The following is a 15,945-nucleotide window of genomic DNA, read 5'->3' on the forward strand; positions in this document are numbered from 1 at the left end:
GAATAAACCTTATGGCAATTGCATTTTATATGTGAGGATGATATGGTAGGATTACAAACCCCTCACAAACTCCCCATTCATCAATTCCATCAAATCGGTGAAATAGATAGGGACTTGATTAAGATGAAATACAATACCACCTCACCCATTATATTGATGGAATAGCAAAATGATGCAGTGAAAAATCATCAGCGATGATTACATTTATTATTAAAAAACTTCCGTTATCGACTAATCATGAACTAAATAAACTTAATAAATCGTAACAGAGCAAAATGTTTTGTTTTTGGAAAATTATAGCCATTGATCAGATAATTGTAGTATGGTGTTTTGAGTCGACATTGTAAATAACTTCCGAAAACGATATCATCACATCAATGGCTCTGAATTTATCATTTCAACGGGTTCGAAACAAATGAATTTCTTTGACAAAATCAAATAAAAACAAAAAGGGGAAGAAATTAATGGACGAGAAGAGATCGAAGGCTCAGAAGGATCCATTGGTTTCTTCTAATCACTGAGGAATTCACGATTCCCTCAGAAAATAGGTAGATTTCATACATCACTGCCTCAATCCCCTCCGTCCCTTCAATCCTTCAATCAATCAATCAAACCCTAAAAACACAGAGATAGAAAGAGAGAGACTTACGATAGAGAGAAGAGAGAGAGAGAGAGAGAGAGAGTCATGATATTCGTATGAGAGAGATGGAGGAAGGTGTCGTCGGATATATAGAGCTCGTCATTCTGGGAGGGACTTGGAGGTCGGGAGATCAGTGCTAGGGTTAGGGTTTTTGCCGTCACTTATGGCGAGGAAGGAGAAAAGCTGGACTGGGCCCTATTCATTAGATCTTCTTCCTTCAGGGAGCCTTTTGGGCCGAGGTAGCTATGGGCTTTGAATTTGGGCTCTCAATGTAATAATACCGGCTGGAGAACGTCGAAATTATCCGTGACACGGGTTAACCCACCCGAGCATATGTTAGGTTCACTCAGTCAATAGGTCGATGACACTTTTTTTTTGGTGATTACATAGGTGCCTTGAGTTTATCTGCGAAGGCTGATTTTGTTCATGTGTCAGCTTAACCCAATCTCAAGGTACAAGGTTATTTATAATGTATAATATGATGAAGAAGTTGATTCCATGATTATATATTCATTCCATACCGAACTGGAATGATACATTCTTCTTATGAGAATGGGTCATTCAAGCATATTTAAACATATATCATTTTTATATGGATCCCTACATCGTTACATTTCATTTAGGACAGTTCTGAATTTGAGTCCTGAGCAATCCATTGTAATAATAGCTTATTATTATGAGAAAAAAATATATACTCATTAATCCAAGGGGTTTATGGATCTATAGGTGAAGTTTGTCCAGTAAAAGCTTAATTTGCTATCGAGGAGTATTCTTATGGGTGGCTCGAGGGCACCGTTTAATCTCACCGAAAAAGAAAAATGTAAATATCATACATGGCCATGGAAGCACGTGGTACTGTAGAAATGATGTGGAAATTAAAATGGCATGTACTCACAAAAGATATATAAATAAATAAATAAGTGCTCAGAGTAAAAGGCCTTACGTTTAATTAAGATGCATTAAAGGGTACATCTATCTATATATTATATAAACTTGACGGCGTCATAATAAATATGAGTATAATAGTAAATATACTACTAATAAATAGACTAATATACAGTGTTATCAGAACCGGACCGGATGATGAACCGGAAGGGGTACGGGGTCATGGGTTTATGGGTCCAACCGGGGGTTCGATGGGTCGGACCGCACGTTTATTTAAAATAAAATAAATATTCATATTATTAAAAAAATTATCATAATTAAGATAAAAGTATGATGATTTTAAAGAAATATAACAATAGTATAAGAAAGTATCTATATTTAATATTTCTTACTTCAAAATAAATATTTTATTTTAATAAGTACTTAAAAGTAGAGTTAAAAGAATAAAAAAGTGGCGGTGGCTTGGTTGGTAGTATGCTAATATGAGAAGCAAGAGGTCATGAGTTTAAATCCTTACACAACCAATCAATTTTTACATTAAATAGGAAACCCATAAAAACCCATAGAACCGGCCGGTTCAATGGGTCCGACGGTTCAAAGCTGCCATTTCGATTTTCAAGAGAATCGGACCGGACATGGTGCCGATTCTCGGTCCGACCAGTCGAACCGATCGGTCCGGTCCGGTTCTGATAACAATGCTAATATATTATATAAAAAATTAAATATATATACATATTATTGTCATTAATAATAATAGCAAATATGAAAATGAAGAAACTACGAATTTAAATCATTTAATTTAAAAAATTACGAATATTTATAATTATATAAATAAAAAATTAAAATAATAAAATATATTGCTATAATTAGTTATAGCATATATGAAGAAGAAGAAGACATTCAAAGCCGACCCGAGAAGAATTCAAATCATGTATATTCATTTTGATAACAAATAAATATTCATAATATTAGAAAAATTAAGAATATTTATAATTATCTAATTTTAAACTTATTGGATAAATTTTAAAATTATAGCTATTTTTGTTATTTGCATAGTAAATAAATATTTGTAATTTTAGAAAAATTAAGGATATTTATAATAATATAAATTTAAACTTATTGAAAAATCAATAAATAGTAGCATAATGAATATATATGAAATTTGATTAAGAATAGCACAATGAATGGTGAAGTTATTTGTATATGTATACATACATCCATATATATATATATATATATATTATACTCTCCTATAAATAGCAGTAGAATACTAAGATTAAATAAATAAAATATGATCTAATAGAGTGTATATATACCTTATGGTCAATATATCTTTGTGAAAAGACATATATTACCTATATACTAGTTACTACACCCGCATGTTGCGCGTAATTATTATTTATCAAGAAAATATATTTTATTATTAAACTCTATCATCAAAAAGTATATATTATTATTATTATTGTTATCATTATCTCTAATTATTATTGTTATTATTGTTTTTGTCCCAGCAATTACCACATTTGGTTTATTATTAAATTTGTCCCTAGCAATGATCCCACTTGATTAATTGATGAGTAATTATCATTGTTATTGTTGTTTTTGTCCCATCAATTATTTCATTTGGTTTATATTATTTGTAGCAATTATCCCATTTGATGAATTGGTGAATAGTTATTACTGTTATTATTGTTCTTGCCACTGCATTTATCCCATTTGATTTATTATAAATTTCTCCCTAACAGTTATCCCATTTGGTGAAATGGTGAACTTAGTGAAAGTTGTCATTATTATTTCTTATCCCTATTCTTATTATCTCATTAATATTATTAAAATTGGTTTATTATAAATTTCTCCCTACAATTATTCCATTTGATGAAATGTTAAATTCAGTGAATTTAGTGAAAGCTATCAATATTATTTTTTTGTCCCATTTTTTATCATCATCATCATCATCTCATTAATATTATTATTATTTTTGTTCCAAACAACAACTACAACATGAAATTAATAATAATAATTATTGTTACTACCCCTACCAATTATCCCATTTGGTGAATGATTATTATTGTTATTATTGTTCTTGACCCATCAATTATCCCATTTGGTTTATTATAAATTTTGTCCCTAGGAATTATCTCATTTGGTGAAATGGTAATTAGTGAATTTAGTGAAAGTTATTATTATTATTATTATTATCCAATTAATATTATTGCTATTTGTTTATTATAAATTTTGTCCCTAACAGCTATCCCATTTGGTGAAATGGTAAATTTAGTGAAAATTATCGATATTATTTTTTACTCCTATTATTATTATCTCATTAATATTCTTACTACTTTTGCCCCAAACAACAACTACAACAATAAAATTATAATGATGATGATGATGATAATAAAATTTACATGAAATAATATTCTTTTTTGTGGGAATAATAATAAAGATGATGATGATAATAATTTTAGAAGAAAAATATTCTTTATGGTTGGAGTTGTGGAAGCTGTTGGACATACAAAGAGTCGATGAATGAGAAGTTTCCTTTTAGAGTTTTTGGACAAATGGTATGCAAACCACAGTCTCCCCAGCAATTATATATTTATATGTTGATCGGTGAAATGGTAAATTTAGTGAAAGTTATCAATAGTTATTTTGCCCCTATTATTATTATCTCAGTAATATTATTACTATCCCTAGCAATTATCCCATTTAGTGACTAATTATTATTGTTATTATTATTCTTGATCCATCAATTATCCCATTTGGTTTATAATAAATTTTGTCCCTATCAATTATCTCATTTGGTGAAATGGCAAACTTAGTGAATTTAGTGAAAGTTATTATTATTATTATTATTATTATTACTATTATTATTATTTTGCCCACATTATTATTATCCCATTAACATTATCACTATTGATTTATTATAAATTTTGTCCCTAACAATTATCCCATTTGGTGAAATGGTAAACTTAGTGAAAGTTATCGATATTATTTTTTGCCCCCTATTATTATTATCCTATCAATATTATTACTACTTTTGTCCCAAACAACTACTAGAACAACAAAATTAATAATAATAATAATAATAATAATAATAATAATAATAATAATTTTAAATTTACATGAAATAATATCCTTTTTTGTGGAAATTATAATAAAGATGATGATGAGAATAATTTCAAAAGAAATAATATTCTTTATGGTGGGAGTTATGAAAGCTTTTGGACGCACAAAGAGCCGATGAATGAGAGACTTCCATTTGGAGTTTTTGGACAAATGGCACGCAATCACAATCTCCCCAGCAATTATATATTATATATAGATTGGTGAAATGGTAAATTTAGTGAGACTTAACAATATTAATTTTTGCCCCTATTATTATTATCCCATTAATATTATCACTAATTTTGTCCCAAATAACAACTACAACAACAAAATTAATAATAATAATAATAATAATAATAATAAATTTACATGAAAGGATATTCTTTTTTGTGCGAATAATAATAAAGATGATGATGATAATAATTTTAAAAGAAATAATATTCTTTATGGTGAGAGTTATGGAAGCTTTCTTTTGGGCATACAAAAAGAGTCGATGAATGAGAGACTTCCATTTGGAGTTTCTGGACAAATAGCATGCAACCACAATCTCCCTAGCAATTATATATTATATATAAATGTAGATAGCAATAAATTACGGTCAATAAATATATTGCTTTAATAACTATAATATTAAAAAATGTTGGGTATCCCTCCAATTCGGAGGAAGTTGGGCTCAAGTCGTGTTGGGCTTTTATCGGGTTTTAATAAGCCCAAGGACTCACTTTTGTTAGGGTTTATTTTGCAGCACAGTGGCTGAAAATTAGATCAGCAACAATACAGAGAAGCTGTGGAAACAGAGCTGAAATTCGGGTACAGAGGGCAGCATGCAGTTGGAGATCAAACCTCGGTCAGGATGTCAAACAAACTCAGATTGAGACGAAATTTGGGCAGTGGCTTCACGACACGTGGGGATAAGTTCTGAACGGTCAGAATTTTTATTCGAGTTCTGTAGGTGCTGTTTTAGCTGGTTTTGTAAACCACCCGGTGTGGGTGACGGATTTGGTATTTGGGTGATCCAAGAGAGTATTTCTCTTGAGTTTTGGTGATCAAAGGGTTTACCCTTGATGAAAAACATTGTATAATCTTCATTGATAGTGGATCGTTGATTCGGAGTTGGTCCCGTGGTTTTTTTCCACATCAGGGTTTTCCATATAAAATTCTTGGTGTTATTTTCTTTATTATTTGTTGGTTGATTTGATTAGTTCCTATGTCGATTACACTAGTAGGATAGGAAGATTAATCGCTGCGTTGTTATTTAGTTGAGCACACCCTTCCCCAACAAGTAGTATCAAAGCCCAAGGTAACAATCCAGGGGAAGTGCACAAGCTATCTGTGGAAACTCACACCACACCAAGGCCCAAGTGTGGAACTTGTGGCTAGTGAAAGTCATAACAATTGGTATCCGAGTTCGGAAGTGGAAGTCCGGCTCAAAGTCCTCCACATACTCGAGAAAGGGGGAGAATTGTTGGGACGATTTCTCTCTTATATGGAGAATGGTGAGGGTAAGTATTAGAGGTAGTCTCACATGGAAAATTTGAGAGGAAATCCATAGGTTTATAAGAGACAATGATCTAGCTTTTGAGTTACGAATGAGCCCGAGTCTGAAATAGGCTTGTGAATTTTTCCTAACAAAAAATATAATTTTCCATCTCTCAACACTAATAAATTGGTTATGAATGACAAACTCCACTGGCTGTTTGTATTAAATGGCCTCATAATATTATTGTACATCAATGTCAATTGAATCTAAATTTTACCACCAGTGACATCAATTGATAAAGGAAATGATAAATATAGTGAAATTAAGAGAAATTGTATTATTATGGCTATTAAATATTAAATTATTTTGATTGTATAGATATCTCTATAAAAATTGGTTTTGGGGTTCATATGCATGTGGTGAGGTTAATATCAATAAAAACTTTTGGTTCGGATATTCCTATCTATTGAGCAAAATATTTACAAGGTAAGTAATTTCTTCCATTTAATTTATACATAATTCTAATTTAACTTCCTTTTTTTAGTATGATTCGATTGACATATTTCCATCAGAGTTAAAAAAATGGAATATATTAACAAATTTGTCATGAATGTAAGATTCCAAGAAATGAAGTGAATCGTGTTATTTCTCCCAAAATTAGGAAATTTTTTTATATCCTCTTGCTTTTATTTATGTATATAATTTATGCTTCGGAGAGAGTATTATACGGCTTGATTATGTATATCTTTTTTTTTTGAAATCTTTTAAAATTTATAGTTTTCCTCAATAATCCACTAAGAATATTGATATGATAACTTACTCACAAAAAAAAGGTTAATAAACATTTTAATTGTAATTATTATTGATTTTGATTTCTTATCTTTTAATTGTAAATTCAATTCTTTATTATAAATTTTTGTTTATAAACCATACATTGCACGAGCCCAAAAACCTAGTGAATATTATTTTGATGTTAGGTTAATTTTGATTTAACAAATGGAAGCTAAAAAGTAATATAGATATATCTTTTACAACTATATGTGAGAAGAAAAATTTGTCTTTCTCTTTCTAGTATTACCCTTACGACATCTATTTGAATTTATAATAACCATTGAATAAAGAATAAAATACTAAAATGATAAATACAACTATTCAGTATCTCTTTTTCTCTCCATTCTCACCCCCTTCTCCCTATTAGTTAACGTTACTTTTCTTACAACTTTTTCTATTTAATTATTTATGTATATTTTTATTATTTATTTATTTTAATTATATTATAAAATGGTCAATAATTAATGGTATTATACATATATTTTTTACCGATGGTAATTAAATTCTTCGGCTTAAAATAAATCAATATTTGATTATAGAATTCATTTATAAAATCAATAAATTAATAAAAATATTATTTAATGAATAACTTCGTTCGTAGTGTTGCTCCACGTCTAGTAATTATATATTCTTGTAAGAATTGCAATAGAATAGGTAATGAAGAAAAGAGGGTTTAGACGTGACGATGTACAAAATCATTTGGTTTATGTTTTGGGGACCTAGAAATGAGTATTTGTGTTATGCGGTAATTGGATTTCCCAAATAGAGGATATAATATTAAGATTACAGGAATAATGTGTTATAGAGATGGAATTTTGAGACGGAATGGAGTTGCATTTACTTTGAGACGGAAATTTTGAAATTAAGATGCAAAATTCCGTCTATTACCCGATAGATGGTAAAAAGGACAAAAAATCTTCGTCTCATTATGTGAGACGGATTAGGAGACGAAAAATAATGTCTCTTAATATGGGCATGGCACTTTCCATCTCAAAATCCATCTTTACTATAAAGATAGAATTTTGAGATGAAACGAGTCTGTCTCAATTTTGAGACAGAAATTTTAAATTGAGAAAAAAAATTCTATCTATCATCAAAGAGACCGAAAATAAGACGTAGAACTCCGTATCTTTTTATGAAATGGATTAGGAGATGGAAAATTTCATCACTTAATAATGAGAGGGAAATATCTGTCTCAAATTCATGTCTCGAACATGAGATGAAAATTTCTATATCAAATCTTCGTCTCTATGGATTCAGATACTCCTTATAAATTAGATTTATTTTTTTTTCTTTTTTCATTCCAAATCATCTTCTTCACCTTCTGTAAAACCCAAAAGTCCTCTAGGGTTTCACACTTCGAAAATTAAATATTTGATCACTCAGTTATTAAATGTATCAAATAAGTTATTAATTGCTCATATTAGTTTTTATGTTGAGTGCAAATGAGATTACAAATAGCTCGGTATATGAATACAAATTACAAAGAAAGTCAATATAAAAGTTTCAAAAATTATTAAAATAATAGAGATTAATATTGATTGTACATTAAAATTTTCGTAGATAAAATAATAAATAAATTACATACAAAATTCTTATAGTATTAGGAAAAAATGTACAAATTACAATAAGGGTGTAGGTACTTAAAAATAAGTAATAGAAAAGTAAATATTAGTTTTAAAATGAAAATTTGTAGATATATAATAATAAATATAATGAAATATTAAAAGGTAACAATAAATGAGAGTAGCCTAGGTGGTACTACGCATGCGCACCAAGGTGAAGACTTTGGTTTAGGTCCCCGCGAGTGCAAAGCCCACACAATTAAAGAGACGGAGGTGCATTGCACCCTTTGTATGGAGGGCGTAGAGAAAGACAAAATTTTCCCTTTCTAATGGAGAGACTCCGTCTCTCTTTCTGTTTCCAAGGTAGAGACGACAAATTACGTCTCCCTTTATGAAGTTAAGATGAATTTTTCTGTTTCAAATTTCCGTCTCATCCTTAACTGAGACGGAAATTTCCGTCTCATTATTTTGGGACGAGACTTTTTGAGACAAACTTTTCCATCTCTATATCATGTAATGACGGAGTTTTTCGTCTTAATTACTGTCCCTATAGGGCTGAAATAGTAGTGAAAGATTAGTGTTGCAATGAATAGAAACTAGACCATAATCTGAGCGTTGAATAGGAAATTTGGAACTAATATAAAGTTGAATTATGTTTTCAAAAATTATAGGAATTTTAATTAGATTAAAAGTGCAAAGGTAAAATTATTTATTTTACCTCATAATTTAAATTGACAGATTAAACTTTAAAAGGAATAACAATGTTTAAAATATATAAAGGGTAAATTGCACCGGTGGTCCAAAATGTTTTACAAATGTTTCATGATGGTCCAAAAAGTTTTTTCCGCTACATGATGGTTCAAAATGTTTCAAAGTTGTTTCATGATGGTACAAACCGTCAATTGGCCCTAACGCCGTTAACATTTTGCTGACGTGGCGCGTCCTATGTGTCACTTTTGTTACGTGGAACCAATCATAGTGCACTACGTCATTTAAGACAAAATAAAATTTTAAAAAGTCCAAAAAAATACAAAAATAATTTAAAAAATACAAAAAAAGAGTAAAATTTTGAAAAAAATAAAAAATATTTTAAAATTTTGAAAAATTGAAAATTATTTTGAAAAATTTTAAAATATTTTTTATTTCAAAAAAATAAAAAAATAAAAAAACAAAAAAAGTAAAAATTTAGAAACAAATTAAAAAATTATATTAAAATTTTGAAAATTATTTTTAAAAAATTTAAATTTTTTTAAAATTTTTTAAATAATTTTTTTATTTTTAAAAAGAATTTTAGAAAAAGGGAAAATTTAAGAGGAAAGTTATTTTAAATTTAGGAAAAGGATTTTAAATTTTAAATTTTTTTAAATTAAAAGTTTAAAATTTTTTAAAAGTTTTAAAAGAATTTTTAATCCTTTTCCTCTTCCTTTAAAATTTTTAAAATTCTTTCCCCTTCTTTTAAAAAAAAAAAATTCTTTAAATAATTTTAAAAAATTATTTTTTTTTTCATAATTTTAAAATAATTTTTTTTTTTTTTTCTAAATTTTTACTCTTTTTTTTGTATTTTTATATTTTTAAAAAAATTTAAAAAATTTTAAAATTTTTAAAAATAATTTTAAAATTTTCAAAATTTTAAAATTTTATTTTTTATCAAAATTTTTACTCTTTTTTTGTATTTTTTAAAATTATTTTTGTTATTTTTTTGAACTTTTTAAAATTTTATTTTATCTTAAATGACGTGGCGCACTATGATTGGTTCCACGTAACAAAAGTGACACATAGGATGCGCCACGTCAGCAAAATGTTAACGGCGTCAGCTCGCGTTGACGGTTTGTACCATCATGAAATAATTTTGAAACATTTTGTACCATCATGTAGCGAAAAAAACTTTTTGGACCATTATGAAACATTTGTAAAACATTTTGGACCACCGGTGCAATTTACCCATATATAAATTGTAAAATATGATTGCAACATATATTTTACACAAAAAAGTAATGTACTAAACTAAAAAAAAAATTAACTACAAGATCATAACTCATATATCTATATGGGTTATTAAGATAGGTTCCTCCGACTAGAGCCCTTCATTTAGGCACGAGAGATGCCATGTAATCATTCTCAGTAATTTCTCAGCTCTTGGGTTGTTCGAGTTCCATCCATCATTATTACACTCATCGATTTTTATAATTATGTAATAATTAATTGGTTTAATTATGTATAAAGGCACGACATTTTCTCGAATTCCCATTCTAGCACAATCTTTCAAAAATTGCATAGAAAGGGCATGACCTTTCGTTTTATTCTCAAATCTAACATGACCTTAGTTTAAATTTTCAATTCTAGCATGACCTTCTGAATATTGTACAGAAAGGGACGACCTTTCGTTTTAGTCCAAAATTTTGCACGACCTTTCATTTTAGTCTCAAACTAGCACGATAAGTGGACCCCGCATATTTTTATTTAATTCCACATATTTTCACTTATCGAATAATGTTACTATACATGGCACTATTAATTCCTAGGAAGTCGCTACCGTTAAAATTGATGGAAAATTTAACATTGTGCTAGATTTGAAACTAAAATCAAAGGTTGTATCTTTTTATACTATTTTTGAAAGTCTTGCTAGAATTTAAAATTCAAGCAGAGATTGTGCCTTTTAACGTGATTAATCCTAATTAATTTATATTTTTTTTTTGAGTTGGTACCATGACAATAGATTCCCTTATTCAACTTTTCACCTTCTTATAACTTCTTCTACAAGATAATCTCGTTGAGGCAGAGTAGAAAATCTCGTTGAGGCTGAGCATACGAAGAGTCAGCTCCTCTTCTTCATATTTTGCTTTCTTGTGAGTAGCAGGAAGTAAGGTCCCCCCAATTCCCAAGCAATGACTTGAAAAGCTATTTCTTCCAAAATCGATCGTTGCCCAGCTCTTTTCAACAAGATCACCGCTTTATCAAAGCCTAAAATGGACTCCTCTTTGTGCTCCGCAAGGCGTTGCAATACCTGTACGCTCGAAGGGATGTTGTTGAAGATTACCGGGTGTCAAGATTTTTGATCCGTATCATCTAAAAAGATGTAAAACCGTTTGGAAGTTCAATGGATTTATTCTTTAATTACATTAACCAATCACTTAGTTGCCTTAAGCGTCAAGAGCATGATTTTTTTCAATAATTGTGGATGGTACATTAACCAAAACAATAATTTTATAGTAGTTTGATCAAACCAAACCAAAACAACAAATTTAGATTTTATAGGCCTATGCTATAAATGAATTCGTAAAGGAATAAATTGACCGTATGGATCGATTAAACTACTATAAAAGCAGACCTCTGTCCCTTGTACAAATAACCGCACTGTGCGGATCGGTCAAACGACCATTGACCGCTGACAACTCTTTGACCACGGTCAAAGGCTCCGCGCCCTTTTATTTATTTATTTTTTAAAAAATTGATCAAATTCTTGCGTGAGTTACACTAAGTAATTAATCAAAATCTAATCTTAAATAAATTTACAATCTAAAAATCAACAGCTTTTTTGTATAAAATTTCTTCTTAAATCCATAAATTGGGGAAGGAAATGATTTTTCTCGAAATAGATGTTCGGCTCGGAATTGGCCATTAATTAATTTGGACTGACTGTTCAACTGGATCTGCTAGTTATCATCCGGGTATTCTATGCAACTTGGTTTATAACGGAGTTGGACGGATAATATAGCGGGTCAATCACTTCATGCGATCGGTCAAGGCCGAGTTTAGAAGAATGTGAACTGACACTATACCTACCCTAATCAGTAACTCCCTCTTTTTTCTTTTTTTTTTTCATCTCCCACTGATCATCCATTTGTCTTAAGATGTGCTATTGATAAAACCACTCGTCTTTCAAGTTTAATTGTTCATTATTTTTAAAATCTATACAATCGTGAATTTGTGTATGTTGCGCAGCCAGTAACAAGTTGCATTATATAACTGGCTACACACTTGAGATTAATCTGTATATAGGTTTTTCTTTCCAAAATCTATTTATATGTACACTATATGTAGATACAATTAGATGGTTTGATAATTGAGTTGTCATTACATAAGAAAGCCGAATGTCTTTTGACTTTCACTTGGCTGTCAAAACAAGAACCAAGGCATTAGGTAAATAAAACACCACTCTTCATTATAATAAGTTTTTATAATGTTTAATGGGTTAAAGTAAATTACAGATTGATTTCAATTCTTAAGATATTCTCATGACTGCCGAATGGTGGAGTTGTATGAGAGTGTTGCTACTAATTTGCAAAAGTTGGTAATCAAGATTCTGAACCTCACATTTAATGCATCATGTGAAGGAAATTTGAGTTTTTTTAATAGATAAAGTAATTTTAATATTTCATTTCTAAAATGTTTGGACTTGCGATTACCAATTATTAGCATGAATATTATTCTTAATAACCTTAATACTCAAATACTCAAAGCTCGTTATGATTGCAGATGCTATGGATCCGATTACTTTGAAGGATATTGATAATAACAATGAGTGGTTGATAGGAAAAATGAGAGCAGGGAGTGATGAAGATGAAAATGCTAAATGATGCGATTTTTTTTTTAGTGACGATGAAGCTCGTTCTTTTTTTTTTTTTTTGGTGTAGTTGGCGCCTATGCTCACATGGACGTAGTTGCCAGAAGCATATATTGATCATCGGCCAATTTTGGGAAGAATGACACTCCTCGATTAGTGCGGTCTGGACTTGTATCGTGATAGAACTTAATCTTATTGAAAGAGATAAGGACTAATCATGCACGCCATTGGTTAGCACCGCACCAACACATTAACACAACCTTCGAGCATCAAATTATTTTAAAATCCATTTCATATATGCATACTTCACTGTCGAATAATAATCGACAGCATTTATTCGTTTTGGCGGTCTAGCATCCTGTTCAAGTCGAATATTCGATGTTTTCGAACAATGATCTGTGTGGCGTAGGCATCTAACGAAGTTTAACCAGCTCTAATTAAGCAAAAGAAATCGTGATTAATCTATGAAATTATTGACCAAAGCTTTATTTGCTGGACCAATAAAACCCTAAAGGAAGTCATTTTCTTCTCGATGGGGGAACCCTATAAAAGGTTGTGCTCCTTCCCAGGGGAAGAAAACAAAAATAAAGGGACCACCCAATCCATATATGCCATGCATGCATTTATAGTATACCCAAAACATTGTTACCTAATAAGTATTTGATGATAAATATTCAGCCAAAAAAAATTAAAAAGTAAGAATAACTATTTGATAAAGAAGTTAGCAAATTAGACGTCGATAATATTTTTATTAAGAAACTTTGAGATGATCTCAATTGATTGTTATGGAAGATTAACCTGTATCGATAATTATATACTAAATATATTTATTCATCATTATTTGTTAATCGACAAAGTGGTGAGGTATATGTGCTTTTGAAATTTTGATCGTGGTACCATGTGACATTTTGAAATAATCATAGGTGATTAAATTTATTAAATGATGTCATGATGTATTTTAAAGAGTAAACTTACATGATTGCAATATTTACTTTTATTTGTTTTACATATCATTGACGCCTACGTGTACTATGTATGTATATTCTCATGTAGTCTTTCTTTATCTTTGATGTCAATTATATTCATAATACTAGCATAAGAGAGAACATGAAGACAATTCGATCATATGCATGTGTAAACAATTCTAAATCAAATAATGAACAATTTGCACGATTATGGGAAAACATGCATGTAACAAAGTTTTTCCTATACATATGGAAAACTTTTCGAGAATTTGTTTGTTTATTTTTTCTTTTTCTACATCTTTCGATTCTAAGCTTATATACCTCGTTTATAAACCAAAAAAAAAATCAAGGAGAAAAAACCCTCAAATAGAAGACTCATAATATTTCTCTTCTAGTTAGGTTCTCCTTTTCAAGTTGTTAGGTTTTCTTTTAGGCCCTTTTTCTATTTGAAGTTCGATGAAACTTTCGCGTACAGCTTGTGGTCCACAAATTCAAATTTGCAATTGCTAATGTAACCAAAAAAAAAAAAAGACAGAGTACCATATAATTGGGACCACCAGCTTCCTTGTTTCATGGCTAGTTGATAATGTTTAATCTATTAGTGCATGAAATGAACAGTAATTAAAAGAAACTCCAAAAATTCTTGGAAAATTGTGCGATATGTACAAAAAGGAAAAATAGGACTTTTTTTTTCCTTTTATATTAATGAGGTATTTACTTTCTGTCCAAGCTAAATACGTACCCTGAAGCCCTTGAAATAAGTAAGATGCACGGCATATCTGATTCAATAAGAAGTATTTTTCTATATATTTTCATGACGGCTCAAATTTGGATTTTTAACTAGGGAGTTTGCGTGGTTTGACTACCTTACTCACCCTCATTGCGCTGAATGAGGACCTTCATGTAGGAATTCGTATGATACCTGCATTGAACTGTACAATTTTGCTCATTTTAGTACTTGCATTTAATTCCAATTTCATTTTCCCATCTTACTGCAAATTCTTCTTTTTATTTCTCCATAACGTAGTATCCAACATATACTATGTGTTAAGAACAGTGGTAAATGAAAACGTCATGTATTATTTCTACTATTACGACTGATTTTCTTTTTTTGGTTTTTTCTTTTGAGTTATACAGGAGGTCTATAAGCCTAATTAGTATAAAAGAATGTCTAGCGGGAGACAAAATGAGTGCTGGTGTCGCCAGCTGGACATGGGCCAGCGTGGCGACACTTCCAAGGGAGTGCCGAGCCAATTGGGGCAGACCACGTGGTCTGTTCGGGTCCACGCACTGCCCCTTTTATTTTTTTAAGGCTCTTTGACCATTTTTATTTTTATTTTTTTAAAACAGAAAAATAATAATTACGTAAAAAATAATTAAAAATAATGTAATAATAAACCTAATTGGTTTGTAAAGTTTAACTAATTACTTATTTAATTAATTAACAATTATATTATACAAATACATAATTATCTATACATATATATGTATAATTTAAATAGTGTGTGAGTCCCCCATTGGTAACCAAATGGAGTGCCAATCAATGGAGGAGATTTTCAAAATTGGATGTGGGTGTCATGCCTTTTGATGTAGCAAATATATGGCACGCAATGGGTCCACATTGGCACCCATTTGAGTGCCAAGCGTTGGACATGCTCAAGAGAAGAAAGAGAAATAAAGGGGTACGTAAGCCCCTCTGATGAATTAAACTTGAAACCACTTGGTTCTGACTCGGTAACTTGTGCCACTATATTAAACTTCATAATTCCTTTGAGATTCATTAAATTAATCATGTAAATTGTTGAGTTGATATACATATATATATATATATATATTATGATATATTACATTTATATGTACATGTATTATTCTCAAGTACTTTGTATATATACGAAGTGCCTTTGGAGGAG

General features: G+C 30.0%; 2 non-coding genes across 2 annotated transcripts; both read right to left on the bottom strand.

Annotated features, from left to right (window-relative positions):
* Window positions 1–301: 301 nt before the first annotated feature.
* LOC116189684 lies at window positions 302–380 on the bottom strand. The gene has a single exon (XR_004152455.1). It is a non-coding gene; the product is annotated as a small nucleolar RNA Z155 (small nucleolar RNA).
* Window positions 381–479: 99 nt separating this feature from the next.
* LOC116189682 lies at window positions 480–575 on the bottom strand. Its single transcript, XR_004152453.1, has one exon. It is a non-coding gene; the product is annotated as a small nucleolar RNA R41 (small nucleolar RNA).
* Window positions 576–15,945: the final 15,370 nt, after the last annotated feature.

The sequence above is a fragment of the Punica granatum genome, chromosome 8 (assembly GCF_007655135.1).
Source record: "Punica granatum isolate Tunisia-2019 chromosome 8, ASM765513v2, whole genome shotgun sequence".
NCBI classification, from domain to species: domain Eukaryota; kingdom Viridiplantae; phylum Streptophyta; class Magnoliopsida; order Myrtales; family Lythraceae; genus Punica; species Punica granatum.